Genomic DNA, 15,177 nt, shown 5'->3' with positions numbered 1-15,177 from the left:
CACAGAAACAGGCCCTTTGGCCCACCATGTCCATAGCAACCATCAATCACCCATCTACACTAATCCCATTTACCACTGCTTGGTTTGTATGGTTTTAGAACTTGAAATTAAGTTCTGCCCATTCAGTTAAGTCCGAGGTAAGTCTCAACTTTCTAATTAGGGCAATGACATTTAACACATTAAGGGAGTGGAATAGTGATTGGAATCAAATCCTTGAATTCCTAACAGTAAATTGTTTGGAATTCTTTGTTTCCTCTTGTCATTATCTATGTCTGCACATTTTCAAGAAAAAAAGTGACTTGACAAATGCTGTTCTGAACTCAACAATGAAAAAACATAATTAATTAGCAACCATGTGGAGTCACCGGCCAGTTTATAATCATTGTAAAATAGTGCAAATCTTTTAGCTTTTTGTTTTATTTTGGTGCTACATTATTGCCATTAGCTTCCAAGAGTATCAAGCAGGTCTTTAATCTTTTAGTCCCCATGAATGTGTGAATGATGGAGTGAGTGCTGTTTCCATTACAAGGTTTCCAATTTACAATATAGCTGACCAATATTTTGATCTGTGTCATCTTGATACCCTTCATCAAGTGAATTAATCTGAAGGATTTATTTACAACAGTAACAAATATCTAATGTCATGCAGTTTTGGAATAATTTAAGTGTATATGCATAATTATTTTGCTATGTGTATTGTCTTGCTGTGAACTGCTATTAATGAGCTTGTAAAAATTACATAATTTACGATGTCATCTATAGTCTTGGTTGAAATATTTCTGGTTACGTTATGTTTCTATTAAATGTTGAAATAATGTTTGTAAAGAAACTTTCAATGTATTGAATTAAAATTAAAAATTTCTTACTTGGCAATAAAACTTATACAACTACTTGAAATGTTTGTTAGGTTTGTTTTGTTCACTGTCAAACAAAAGATCACAATGTTTTTACACTTTCAAGATGGACTAGTCAATAATATGGCTAGCATGAAGGAGCAGGAAACGAGTCTCCATTTGGGATTATTTGCAGGGTGGAGGGCAAGGAGCAGGGGGTGAGGTGCAGTGGATGATCAATTGATTGGAAGGTAAGGCCCATCAAGAGACTAGGAGATCAGGGCTAAGGGCAAGCGGTGGGTCAGAGGGTGGGATCAATGGCCATAAGAGATGGATACCATAGTGAGTGGGGGCCTGAAGGATAGAACGTAACTATCAGTCTTACCTTACTGGGGTCCCAGAACAGCACGATGCAATTAAATCTTAATCGCTGTGGGAGTGATGTGTATCTGACATGGATCAATGATGGTTGCTCCTCAAAACAAAAGGAGAATGAGGTCATGATGTATATCTGACATGGAATTACGACAGAAGCACAAAACCGATTTATGTCAATGGGGTCTGGTTAAATTTTTGGAGGGACATGAATGATCCAGAAATGGTTACTGCTACATTTTGCTCCAGGAAAAACGCATTTTCAATCAAATAGCACTGAAATAAACAGTGCTAATTGATCACATTTCTGCATCATGATATCTACATCAATGTGTTGCAGATGCGTACATTTGCACAAATATAAACACTTTCTCCAGTATTTATTTCTGTACCAACATCACAAATGCCCACATTTAAACAAATTAGCAAATTATGCTATTTCAGTGACACCAGCATTAAACTCTACCATATCCTTTTTTTGGGAAGGTCATTAAACTTAGTGTGAAGGGAGAAGGATTTGTTCGTACTCATCCTTATGCCAAATATACAGAGTTCTATGACAGCCATTTACAGCATCTTATTAAGCCTTAATTTGATCACAACCTCATGCATTCCATGTTGGTGTACAGGGCATATAAATGATAAATGATATAATCACATATTTATATCCATCAAAGAGGCATGACTTTGACTGGAACTCAGCAACAATATACAACTTTTGCCAATATTTGGAACGCACTGATATTCTTGTTGACAGTGTTATTATTCCATTGAAAAATGTGTAATGTTATTAAAAGCCACATTCTGCAGCAATTGAAAATTCTAGAACATGAGTTCATTTCAATTCAAACTCAGGGGAAGGAACATCAATAGTGTATCATAAGCAAAGGCTGCTCAACCAATGATCAGACTACTTAGAGGGGCAGCAGAGGTTAACAGTCTGGAAATGTTAAAAGCAGTTTTGGATGAATACTAGGATTTGGTGCTGACCAATCTTACTGCCCCTGTACTTTCCTATGACCCTTTGTACACTGGTTTGTGCAATCTTCCCAGATCATTTAAAATGAGACTAACTCTGTAAATGCAGATGGATCAACTAACTAAAAGCCTTCTTGGTCAATACATGGTGCTTCAATCATGAGTGGTGAGAAAAGATTGCAGTTTACGATCATATCTGAGGGATGATATCTCCATCTGTACAATGCTCAGTCATCTCTGCACTTAAGAGTCTCAGTCCAAGTTTCTGCGTTTGTCTTTAGAGTGAGACTTGAATTCACAATCTCCTGACTCTAAAATGAAAGTGTTCCAACTGAGCCACAGCTGCCACACATAGTTGCTTTAAAAGGGAGCTAATTAAGCACATGAGAAAAGGAGTTGACTGATATGTTGATAACACCAAAGGTAAAGTGGGAGGACACTCGTGAGGATCTTCAGCATGGACTAACTAGTTGGACTGAATTGTCTGTTTCTGTGTTGCAAGTAATCCTATTTAGGTCTGAAATCTGAATAGAACATAAGGAATAGAGGCAGGAGTAGGCCATATTACACCATTTGTCTGCTCTGCCATTCATTAAGGTCATGACTGCTCATTTACTCCAGTGACATGGTTTAAAAATCTATCAATCTCTGTCTTGAGCTTCTGCAGCTCTCCTAAGTGGAAAATTAGAAAGATTCATTACCTGAGGGTGATGAAACTTTGTTTCAACTTTGTCTTTTATTTAATTTCAAAAATAATCTTTATTTATAAACAATATAAACAAGAAATTAAAAAACATTGCATGGCTTTCTTTACATTCATAGTGTCACTGAGTCTATACATTCATAGTATTATCAGACCTTTTTTTTTAGTGTTAGCATATTGCATGTACAAGGCACTGTTGCCATTCATGTGGCCTCTTTGAATGATACAAACTTCAAGTGATAAGCTATTGTGCAGGGCTTAGCCCCTCAATATCTAGTGGTGGCAGGACCTTGAACATAAGAAGTAGGAGCAGGAGTAGGACATCTGGCTGTCAAGCTTGCTCCACCATTCAAAAAGATCATGGCTGATCTGGCCGTGGACTCAGATCCACCTACCTGCCTTTTCCCCATAACCCTTAATTCCCATACTATGCTAAAATCTATCGAACTGTGTCTTCAATATATTTAATGAGGTAGCCTCCACCGCTTCCCAGGCAGAGAATTCCACAGATTCACTACTCTCTGGGAAAAGCAGTTTCTCCTCATCTCTGTCCTAAATCTATTCCCCTGAATCTTGACGCTGTGTCCCCTGGTTCTAGTCTCACCTACCATATCTTATCTATCCCTTTCATAATTTTGTATGTTTCTATAAGATCCCCTCTCATTCTTCTGAATTCCAGCGAGTATAGTCCCAGGCGACTCAATCTCTTCTCAAAGGCTAACCCACTCATCTCCAGAATCAACCTGGTGAACCTCCTCTGCACTTCCTCCAAAGCCAGTATGTCTTTCCTCAAGTAAGGAGACCAGAACTGCACACAGTACTCCAGGTGCAGCCTCACCAGTACCCTGTACAGTTGCAGTATAACCTCCCTGCTCTTAAATTCAATCCCTCTAGCAATGAACGCAACATTCCATTTGCCAGCTTGATAACCTGTTGCACCTGCAAACCAACCTTTTGTGGTTCATGCACAAGCACTCCCAAGTCCCTCTGCACAACAGCATGCTGCAATCTTTCACTATTTAAATAATAATCTGATCTTCTATTTTTCCTTCCAAAGTGGATGATCTCACATTTACCAACATCGTACTCCATTTGCCAGACCTTTGCCCACTCACTTAACCTATCTAGATCTCTCTGCAGTCTCTTCGCATCCTCTGCACAATTTGCTTTTCCACTCAATTTAGTGTCACCAGTACACTTAGATACGCTACACTCGGTCCCCTCTTCCAAATCATTAACGTATATTGTGAACAGTTGCAGGCCCAACACCAACTCCTGCAGCACCCCACTCACCACTGATTGCCAACCAGAGAAACGGCCATTTATCCCAACTCTCTGCCTTCTATTGGTTAACCAATCCTCTATCCATGTTAATACATTACCCCCAACTCCATGCATCCTTATCTTATGGATAAGTCTATTATGCAGCACCTTATTGAACGCCTTCTGGAAATCCAAGTATACAACATCCACCTGTTCCCCTCTATCCACTGCGCTCATTATATCCTCAAAGAACTCCAATAAGTTTGTCAAACAGGGCCTGACCTTCCTGAATCCATGTTGCGGTTGCCTGATGGAACCATTTCGATCTAGATGTCTCGCTATTCTTCCTTAATGATAGCTTGCAGCATTTTCCAACTACAGACATTAAGGTAACTGGCCTATAGTTACCTGCCGTTTTCCTACATCCTTTTTTAAACAGTGGCATGACATATACTGTCTTCCAGTCCTCCAGGACCTTTTCAGAGTACAGAAAATTTTGGTAAATTATCACAAGTGCATCGACTATAACTTCCGCCATTTCTTTCAGTACCATGGGATGCATCCCATCAGGACCAGGGGACTTGTCTACCTTTAGGCCCACTAGTTTGCTCATCACTACCTCTTTAGTGATAGCGATTGTATCAAGGTCCTCACCTCCCATCGCATCCATAACATCTCTATTTGGCATGTTAGACATGCCCTCCACTGTGAAGACCAACACAAAATAGTTGTACAAGGCTTCAGTCATTTCCACATTACCCAATATTAATTCCCCTTCTCATCTTCCAAGGGACCTACATTCACTTTAGCCACCCTTTTCCGCTTCATATAATTATAAAAACTTTTACTGTCTGTTCTTATATTTTGTGCGAGTTTACTTTCATAATCTACCTTCCATTTCCTTATTGCTTGTTTAGTGGTTCTTTGTTGCTTTTTAAAATTGCTTTTTAAAATTTTCCCAATCTTCCAGTTTCCCACTACTCTTGGTGACTTTGTATGCATGAGCTTTTAGCCTGATGCCTTCTTTATTTCCTTAGTTATCCAAGGCTGGGTCTCCTCACTCTTACTGTCCTTGCTTTTAACTGGAATATTCTTTTGTTGAACACCGTGAAAAATCTCTTTGGAAGTCCTCCACTATTCCTCAACTGTCCCGCCATGTAGCCTGTGTTCCCAGTCTATGCTAGCCAACTCCTCCCTCATCCAGTTGTAGTCTCCCTTGTTTAGGCATGATATACAGGTTTTAGATCGAACTATTGCACTGTCCGTTTGTATGAGAAATTCAATCATACTATGGTCACTCTTCCCAAGAGGATCCCTAAATACAAGATCGTTAATTTTACCTGTCTCATTGCACAGGACCAGATCTAAAATAGCATTTTCCTTAGTAGGTTCCCTAGTAGGTTCACTAACCTTAGACTGCAGTCCTTCCCCACAAAGCCTTTGCATTGGCTGCACCAAGCTTCAGTGTATCCCTAAGCATATACTCCTGTAAGCTAGAATGTGCCAGGCAACAGCATTCTCTTGCAGACATCTCATTGTACTTAATTTTGGGCAGACCTAAATGTGTCTTTCACAGGACTGATGATTTTTCAGCAGCACTTGATGTTTGTCTCCATATGCATTCCTAGGAACAGCCTGTAGATCAGAGAATCATACTCTTGAATGTCTCTTATTTTAGTCCCTTGTCCTAGACACCTCAGCCAGGAGAAACATCAACACCATATCATAAAGATTAATTGTATGATTGTGATACTATTAGAATCACAACCATCCAATTAATTGTACACAGAAAAAGAAGCAATGAGCTTTGAGAGGTAGTGCAATGCTGCATTAACTTAAGTGTATATGCATAATTATTTTGCTATGTGTATTGTCTTGCTGTGAACTGCTATTAATGAGCTTGTAAAAGTTACATAATTTATGATATCATCTATAGTCGTGGTTGAAATATTCCTGGTTATATTTCTATTAAATGTCCTCTGGTAATGGGCATAAACTGCTTAAGTTTTCAAATTGTAGCTTCTGAGATTAGTTAAAGTTCTTGATTACTGCTTTGTAATAATTCACATGGAATGCCTTCCCATCTGCAAATAATAGTTGCATTCCTCTTTTTCTAAAAGACTTTAAGCTATGAACAATCTGAAGGAAATTTAGCTTCATAGGAAAAATTTGCAAGTATGGTATGGCAAGCTATTTGGGTTCTTTAATGTGAAATCTGTTCACTGGATGTTCAAAGCTATCACTTGAACCTTTAGCAGAAGTATGTATGTATTTTGAAGGAATCCATCTTGATTACATGAACTGTTGAAAATAGTATTTTTCCTTTTTCTTGTCTTATATACTTAACTATAAGACTATTGGCATCTTTATATAATGTTTGAGTTTATTACTTTTATTTTGACGCTTATAGCTACATCCATCCTGTTTTAAAACATAATTTGATATTTTCAAGGCGTGCAGTCAAGTGAAGGACCATTTGATAATGAGATTTTATACTGCAGTTCCCAAAGGGGAGACTGTGACCTTGCATACTAGTACTGCCTGCGTTGTAAAAATATTTAAATTGTATTCCTCCCATCACTATTAGATGCATCCTCTATTTTATGTCCCTTCTCCTATATAAATTCTTGACACAAATGACCAACAGCTTGCTCAAGGCTTTTGCTTCCACATCTCTATATATGGAACATGAGCAAAACCTGCAGGAGTTGATCTTTTATCTCTCATTCTCCCTTCCTCGGTGAAAGTACTAACTCCCTGCTGTGCTGACTGAGATGTGGATAGATCATGTGGGGAAATGCACTCAGACACTGCCGAGCTTTATTTGCATGTAGATGGGGATAGGTTTAGAAGTCCATACCACTTGCCTCTGTGAGTGCTTATCAGAAACTTGGGAGAACGCTGCTTGTGATTAACCTTGTGTGGTGTGCCCGCTGATTTTCCAATCCATGCCTCTGGAGGATTATGACTTCCCACCATCAGCACAACTTCATTAAATTAGACCTCAGAGTTATTACACAATTTAGCAATCTCAGAAAATGAGAGTTGTAGTTGAGTTCATGCAATATTCAGGAAGTTATTTTTTCTATGTTCCTGCCGCACTGCAGGATAACAATGAAACAGCGTACAGGTTTACTTCCTTCTCCATTATATAGCCATCACCGGGATGCTTAACAGTTTCAGTGAGAAATCTTGTGTTTCAATGCCCCACACTGTTTTTCTTCCACTTCATGTGCCCTGATCTGAATCAAAAATGGTCTTTGTAGTGAGTAATTATCAGTAAAATAAGACATATGTTGCCTCCCAGGTGCCAGGGTCAGAGACATCTCAGATCAAGTCCACAGCATTCTTAAGGGCGAGGGTGAGAAGCCAGAAGTCGTGGTCCACATCGGCACCAATGACATAGGCAGGAAGGGCGACGAGGTCCTACAAAGTGAGTTCAGGGAGTTAGGTGCTAAGTTAAAAGACAGGACCTCCAGGGTGGTGATCTCAGGATTACTACCCATCTATATACTAGTGAGGCAAGAAATAGGAAGATAGTGCAGTTTAACATGTGGCTAAGGAGATAGTGCAGCAGGGAGGGCTTCAGATTTTTGGATCATTGGGCTCTCTTCCAGGGTAGGTGGGACCTTACAAACGGGACAGTTTGCACCTGAACTGGAGGGGGAACCAATATTCTTGCGGGAAGGTTTGCTAGTGCTGTTCCGTGGGGGTTTAAACTAGGGTTGCGGGGGGGGGGGGGGGTTTGGAACCAGAGTGGCAGGGCAGCAAGTGCAGTGGCTGTGGAGAAAGTAGATGTTAAGCCTACAAGCAAAAACAGAAATCGACTGATTGATGAGCATGGTGGGACTAATGTTCTGAGATGAGTCTATTTCAATGCAAGGATTATTGTAGGTAAGGCAGATGAACTTAGAGCATGGATCGGCATGTGGAATTATGAGAGTGTAGCCATTAGTGAAACTTGGTTGCAGGAGGGGCAGGACTGGCAGCTCAATCTTCTGGGGTTCTGATGTTTTAGTCATGACAGAGGGGGTGGTATTAAATGGGAAGGGGTGGCATTACTCATCAGGGAAAATGTTTCGGCAGTGCTCAGAAAGGACATACTGGAGGGCTTGTCTACTGAGGCAATATGGGTGGTACTGAGGAATAGGAAAGGGATGACCACGTTAATGGGACTATATTATAGACCTCCTGATAGTTAGTGGGACTTAGAGAAACAAATTTATAGAGAGATAGCAGACAGTTGCAAGAAAAATAAGGTTGTGATGGTAGGTGATTTTAACTTTCCACATGTTGACTGGGACTCCCATACTGTAAAGGAATTTGATGGGATAGAGTTTATCAAATGTGTTCAGGAAGGGTTCCTTAATCAATATGTAGAGGTCCCAACCAGAGAGAGCGTGATACTGAATCTCCTCTTTAGGAACGAGACAGGGCAGGTGACAGAAGCGTGTGTAGGGGAAAACTTTGGATCGAGTGATCATAATTCCATTAGTTTCAAGATAATTATGGAGAAGGATAGGACTGGTCCTCGGGTTGAGATTCTAAATTGGAGTAAGGGCAATTTTGATGGCATCAGAAGGGATCTGGCAGGCATGGATTGGGATAGACTGTTTTCCGGCAAAGAGATGCTTGGTAAGTTGGAGGCTTTTGAAAGTGAAATATTGAGAGTACAGAATCTGTATGTTCCTGTTAGAATAAAAGGCAAGGCTAGCAGGTTTAGGGAACCTTGATTATCGAGGAATATTGAAGCCCTGGTAAAGAAAAAGCAGGTGGCGCATATCGGGTATAGTCAGTTAGGATCAAATGAGGTGCTTGAGGAGTATAAGAAATGCAAGAGAAAACTTAAGAGAGAAATCAGGAGGGCAAAAAGAGGACATGAGGTTGCTCTGGCAGACAGGGTGAAAGAGAATCCAAAGAATTTCTGTAGCTATATTTAGAGCAAAAGGGTAGCAAGGGAGAAAATTGGTCCTCTTGAAGATCAGCGTGGTCATCTCTGCATGGAGCCAAAAGAGATGGGGCAGATCTTAAATGAATTTTTGCATCCATACTTACTCTGGAGACAGACACAGAGAGTACTGAACTGAGGCAAAAGAGTAGTGAGGTCATGGATCATATCTGGATTACGGAAGAGGAGGTGATGGCTGCCCTGAGGCGAATTAAGGTGGATAAATCCCCAGGGCCTGACAAGGTGTCCCTTCGGACTTTGTGGGAGACTAGTGCAGAAATTGCAGTGACCCTAGCAGAGATATTTAAAACATCCTTAGCCGTGGATGAGGTGCTGGAGGACTGGAAGATAGCTAATGTTGTTCCGTTGTTCAAAAAAACTCTAGCAATAAACCAGGAAATTATAAGCTGATGAGCCTGACGTCTGTTGTGGGTAAATTATTGGAAGGTATTACAAGGGACAGGATATATAAGTACTTGGATAGACAGGGCCTGATTAGGGATAGTTAATATGGCTTTGTGCGTGGTAGGTCATGTCTAACCAATCTTATCGAGTTTTTCGAGGAGGTTACCAAGAAGATCGATGAGGGAAAGGCAGTGGACGTTGTCTACATGGACTTTAGCAAGGCCTTTGACAAAGGCCCGCAAGGGAGGCTGCTCCAGAAGGTTAAGTTGCTTGGCATTCAAGATGAAGAAGTCAATTGGATTCAACACTGGCTTACCAAGAAAAGATGGTTGTCTGTCTCAATGGAAGCCTGTGTCTAGTGGCGTTCTGCAGGGATCGGTGCTGTCCGTTGTTGTTTATCATCTATATTAATGATTTAGATGAAAATGTGTAAACTGGATCAGCAAATTTGCAGATGACACCAAGATTGAGGGTACAGTGGACAGTGAGGAAGGTTATCAAAGCTTGCAGTGTGATCTTGACAAACTGGGTAAATGGGCTGAAAAATGGCAGATGGAATTTAATGTGGACAAGTGTGAGGTGTTGCAGTTTGGGAGGACAAACCAGGGTAAGACTTACCCAGTGGATGGTAGGGCTCTGAGGTGTGTGGTAGAACAAAGGGAGCTGGGAATACGGATCCATAGTTCCTTGAAAGTGGCATCACAGGTAGATAGGGTCGTAAAGAGAGCTTTTGGCATTTTGGCCTTCATAGATCAGGGCACTGAGTACAGGAGTTGGGTTGTTATGTTGAAATTGTACAAGACATTGGTGAGGCTGAATTTAGAGTATTGTGTGCAGTTCTGGTCACCTACCTACAGGAAAGATATCAATAAGCTTGGAAGAGTGCAGGGAAAATTTACAAGGATTTGCCGGGACCTGAGGACCTGAGTTATAGGGAAAGGTTGAATAGGTTAGGACTTTATTTCCTGAAGTGCAAGAGAATGAGGGGAGATCTTATAGAGGTATTCAAAATTATGAGGGGTTTAGATAGGGTGAATGCATGCAGGATTTTTCCCCTAAGGTTGGGTGAGACTAGATATGGAGGACATAGGTTTAGGGTGAAAGGTAAAATATTTATGGGGAATCTGAGGGTAAACTTCTTGACTCAGAGGGTGGTGTGAGTGTGGAATGAGCTGCCAGCGGAGTGGTAGATGCGGGTTCAATTGTAACATTTAAGAGAAGTTAGGTACATGGACGGGAGGGGTTTGGAGGGATATGGTCCGGGTGCAGGTAGATGGGTCTAGGCAGAAGGTTAGACTACATGGATTAGATGGGTCGAAGGGCCTGTTTCTGTGCTGTAGTAGTCTATGACTCTATATGAAGGATAAATATTGCAGTGGTACAACGTCCATTAAATACTTTACATGCGTCACAGAGAGGGCACTGCGGGTGAGATGAAGCATTTATGTGACAACCGAATATTGATCAGAGTTTGCAATCTCATCACCCAGATCACATAAGCATAAACAGACACACACAAACACACACACAAATGATAACAACAATATTGGTTATGAAGAATTTGAAAAAATTCTTTCTCACTCAATTATTCGTGGGATATGAGAAAGTTATAGCATCCAGGTCATAATCCACAAGTCTGGATTGGATGTAATGGAATTCTGCCACTTGTACATAGTTAAGTTGATATTTTGAAAGATCCTATCTTTCAGAAAATGGTTGGTTTTAACTGTTTTCAAATTATAAGATAGGTATGAACAATTTATGTGAAGGTTGTTGTGCTGGGCAAGAAAAGCAAGATTGTATTTCTTCAACAATCAGATTGAAGAATACCAACTGAAAGATGTAGATATTCATCTGTGGCTGCAGTGCTGGATGGGTGATATATTGGTGGCTGTTTGTTGTACTCTGCTTGAGAAATTTGGTTCCGATGGGCTGGATCTTGAATGAAATTGCAATCAATTTCCAGCTGAACTATTAGCATTTAATATCCATATGCTTCAGGATGTTCAGGACTCCTTTGTGAATGTCAAAGTCCCAAACTTGCTAGCTGGGTACTGCCACTAACTGTACTGCTGGATTGCATATGAGGTCCAACAGTGGAGCACAAACTTGCTGAATTCCCCAGCGATTACACTGGGGAAGTTGCCAAAATTGCACCAGTTTAGACCAGGCACAGTAACAACAAGCCCATGCAATTGAAGAGAGAGGAATTACTTCGGCCAATAAGTATGGGGCATTTCACATTTTTTTGATTTACTTGATCTTGTCTTAATGTTTTTAATTGTTTTAAATGAGTTTTTAAATTGTTTAATTGATTTTTATTAGCTTTGAATTTTGTTAAGTATTCAGGATAATCGCGTTATTTACAGACATGATGCCTGGAAAACGTGAGAGTGGGGCACTGCTAGCAGATACACTATATCCACACATTTTGCACATGCAACAGAGGTCAAACATTGTTTCCACAGAATTTAAGCTGAGAAGTCCAAATGAGGGTACTTAATTCAAAGTAAAATCATGGAGAGAAAGTGAAATGTAACAAGAGGGACAGAAAGTGAGGGAATTAAGAGAAAATCCTGAGAGACCAGAGTCCGGAAAAAAGAGAAAAAATAATTTAAAAATCTTCCAAATAAATTTTCAGGACAAAAGTTGTTTAGTAATAACTGGATTAATTATACTGTTACAAATTCATGTAAATCTAAATGCACTTTCTTTAGGGTATTTTGTGATTTAATTGCAACTACAACAGCTGCACACATCATATACTCTAATGGCAAATGTCTCTTAGCAAGGCGCTGGTATAACAAAGCTTTTGAAGAAACAATGCAACCTGGCCCACAAATTCCTGATAGAAAGCTAGTATGGATGCTAAAGGCTCCTGCTATGTTACTCTATAGTACACCATTATTATTATTACAAAATACAAACCAAATATTTGTTCAGAATGTCTATTGACAATACTGTCAGCCAGTGAACTAAGAGAGGGGAGGCCCTGAACTGAATTCATTTGCATGACAAAGATTGATAATTTGAAAATAGGTCCATTTGCATGTAACCAAGAGAAAAACATAAATATAACTGAACATGGGAGTAATATTTGAGATTCTTCACAATGATTTTTCTCAACAAGTGTCTCTCTGCAATGTGTGGTTATTTTTATCTTCCTTGTTTTATTTCCACAGTGCAAAATAAATTGACCTAATGTTTTCACACTGATGGATTTTTGAATCCATATGCATATCTAAATGAGGTTTAAAAATTGCTTCTTGTTTAATTGTCTTCAGTTCCTATTGGCATGTTTTTTTCTCATTCAAATTCTACATCAAATTATTTAATGTTTAATAACATGAAGTGTTTAAAATGTTGCCCTTCCACCTAACACTGCTTAATTTAATTTATATCTAGATGGCTCCATAGACGTATTACTCTTGTCATTTCATTTCACGACATTTGGATTGATAAGTACAGAAGAACTGTCTTGTTTTCTTTACATTGACATTGAGGTATACATGTGGTGCAAGGTTTGTTACAACATTGAGAATTTTACTAAGTCATTGTTATTGTGAGCCCATTGCCCATGGAGTTTCAGGCTACCATGCAGAGCCACTGATAAGACAGCAAAGGTAATAAGAGTTAATGGTACAGCAGTAATTCACAGAGATCTAGCTGGCAATTATCATTATAAACAGTTAGTTTATGTTAATACTTCATTGCGCAATTGCATATGTTTACCATAGTGGCTTATCACTATTTGTGTTGGTACAGGCAGTGTCCTAAAAATTACCTCATACCTGACTGAAACAGAAAGGCTATTACAGCAGGAAGAAGTCATTTAAGATAATCATATTAATGCTTATAGGGCAGAAAAATCTTTTGACGGCAATGCACTCTGTCTCGTAAAATGGTTGCGAACTACAGGCTCAGTTCATCAGTTGATCAGCAGCAATTTTGCGAACATTTTATAATGTGGGGTTATTTTTAAATGTAGCATTCAAGAGAATTTTATGAGTCAGTCATTTTGCCTTCATGTGCAGTCCCTGCCAATGTTTGTATTTCGAATAGTGCTGTGATGGATACAGCTTAATTCTAGTTTCAGCAAACTGTTAGGTGTTAAATCTCTTCCCATCCAGTGTGCAACTTGGAGCACCTGGACGTGGACTTGAAATTGGTGAGCTGTGGGGATACCCCTGCAACTGGGTTCTGTCTTTTCTGATGTAATATTAACTTCAAAAGATACACGACACAGAAGGATGTCATTCAGCCAGTAGTATCTATGCCAATCAAAAAAACAGATATCCAGCCTCTCACCGTCCAGCATTAGGGTGCCAATCACAGCTCTCTAACTACACAGTTAGGTACTGTTAAAATATTTTCAGGCAGTAAGAGCCAGACCCCTACCACGTTCTGGGTAAAAACAAAAATCTTCACCTACACTCTAATCCTTAAACCAATGATTTTAAATCTATGCCCCTTGGGCTCTTCCCTCAAAGGAAAATACATCCATCTATTTATTCTATCTAGGCCCCTCATTATTTTATACACCTCAATTAAATCTTCCCTCAGCCTGCTCTATTCCAAAGAAAACAACTCTAGCTTGTCCAAACATTGCTACATTTCCCCTGTTCTAGCCACATTTTTGTAAGCTACCAAAAACAGAACACTGGAAGAACTCAGAGGGTCATGCAGCATCTGTGGAGAAAAAAGGTGTATGTTGACATTTTAGGTCGAGACTCTACAACTGCATGGGGCTTGAAAGAGGAAAGTTTTAGACTGCAGGAAACAATAGATGATCTGGTCACTTAGACCAAAAAATGGCAAATGGAATTTAATGCACAGAGATGTGAGGTAATGTGTTGGGGGGTAGTAGTTAAAAGGGCTGCTTCTTAAATACTGGGACCACTTAGTCTTAAAACCATAGAACCATAGAACAACACAACACAATACAGGCCCTTCGGCCCACCATGTTGTGCCGACCTTCAAGCCACACCTAAGGCTATCTAACCCCTTCCTCCCACATATCCCTCTATCTTAAATTCCTCCATACGCTTATCTAACAACCTCTTGAACTTGTCCAATGTATCAGCCTCCACCACCACCCCAGGCAGCGCATTCCATGCACCAGCCACTCTCTGGGTGAAAAACCTCCCTGTGACATTTCCCTTGAACTTCCCACCCATACCTTAAAGCCATGTCCTCTTGTTTTGAGCATTGGTGCCCTGGGAAAGAGGCGCTGGCTGTCCTCTCTATCTATTCATCTCAATATCTTGTATACCTCTACCATGTCTCCCCTCATCCTCCTTCTCTTCAATGAGAACAGCCCTAGCTCCTTTAGTCTCTCCTCATAATCCATACTCTCTAATCCAGGCAGCATCCTGGTAAATCTCCTCTGCACCCTTTCCAACGCCTCCACATCCTTCCTATAATGAGGCAACCAGAACTGGACACAGTACTCTAAGTGTGGCCTAACCAGAGTTTTGTAAAGCTGCATCGTGGCTCTTAAACTCGATCCCACGACTTATGAAAGCTAACATCCCATAAGCTTTCTTAACTATCCTATCTACCTGTGAGACAACTTTCAGTGATCTGTGGACATGAACCCCCAGATCCCTCTGCTCCTCCACACTGCCCAGAATCCTGCCATTTACCTTGTACCCCACCTTGGGGTTTGTCCT

Source organism: Pristis pectinata, chromosome 8 (genome assembly GCF_009764475.1).
Source record: "Pristis pectinata isolate sPriPec2 chromosome 8, sPriPec2.1.pri, whole genome shotgun sequence".
NCBI lineage: Eukaryota > Metazoa > Chordata > Chondrichthyes > Rhinopristiformes > Pristidae > Pristis > Pristis pectinata.
The sequence above is the reverse complement of the archived record's forward strand: the minus strand, read 5'-3'. Positions refer to the sequence as shown.